This window comes from Trachypithecus francoisi, unplaced genomic scaffold (assembly GCF_009764315.1).
Source record: "Trachypithecus francoisi isolate TF-2019V2 unplaced genomic scaffold, Tfra_2.0 Lachesis_group18, whole genome shotgun sequence".
Lineage (NCBI taxonomy): Eukaryota > Metazoa > Chordata > Mammalia > Primates > Cercopithecidae > Trachypithecus > Trachypithecus francoisi.
In genome coordinates, this window is record NW_022681463.1 from 30799686 (window position 1) to 30800970 (window position 1285).

Genomic DNA, 1285 nt, shown 5'->3' on the forward strand with positions numbered 1-1285 from the left:
AGGATCAGAATTGGTATGTATATATTTATAATTGCAAAATACAGCAAAAATAACGTTGAGCAAACAAATAAACTGTTATATTAAGCACACTACTGAAAATCCTAATAGATTTGGTAATTCCTTTAGTGTAAAAGATCTGTTTGTATAATGTAGACAGGAAAAACATAAGCATAGTCATCACTATAAAAATGGCAGTGACCCAGTATTTGGAAGCAATGATTTTTCTACTTTGTTAGAAGCAGTATTGTATTTTAAGGGTAATACATAATAAACTTTGAGTTCTCCTTGATATAAAATTTAAAGAGTTGAAATGTTGGACAAAGTATATTGCTCCATTTCAATTCTACTGTATAACTGAAGGAATTAACATTATTATAAAAAGTTCAGATTCAAATGTCTTTTAAATTAAAAAAGGTTTTTTTATAGAGAATTAGAATCAATATAAAACTGAACCAACACAACATATATATTACATATGTGTATGTGTTATATAGAACATATTTATATAAATTTATTTATTTATTTTGAGATGGAGTCTCACTCTTCTGTTGCCTGGGCTGGAATGCAGTGGTGTGATCTCGGCTTACTGCAACCTCCGCCTCCTGGGTTCAAACGATTCTCCTGTCTCAGCCTCCCGAATAGCTAGGACTACAGGTGTGCACCATCACGCCCAGCTAATTTCTGTGTTTTTAGTAGAGACAGGGTTTAGTCATGTTGGCCAGGCTGGTCTTGAACTCCTGATCTCAAGTGATCCACCTGCTTCAGCCTCTCAAAATGCTGAAATTACAGGCATGAGCCACCATGCCCACCGAGAAAGAAATATATTATAAGGGATTGGCTTATGTGATTCCAAAGTCTGGAATTGGCCAGCAATTCCAAAGTCTGATGTGGGCAATTTCCAAAATTGGCCAGCAATTCCAATGTCTGATGTGGGCAATTTCTGGTCCAGTATTTAAGAAGCTTGGAAGTAGTTATTTCATTCTAACAAGTAAAATGCTGAACAAACTGAAAAAAGCAACAGCTTTTCTTACAAATATGACACTAGGAGGTCAAAGGAAAAACTGCTGCTCCATAATTAGAGTTCAACAGAGAAATACAGAGAATCACAACCTGATGGAGCAGAAACCCACAGGGACAAAATTACTTGGGAACCAGTGCTGAGGTAGAGAAACCTACATGTAATTGATGACTGACTAGAAGTTCAGTGTGGACAAGAGAGAAAAACTCAGGGAGTTCAGTGATGCAATTGAGGAGTACACCTTTGTGAGTTTTACCTCCTGGAGCT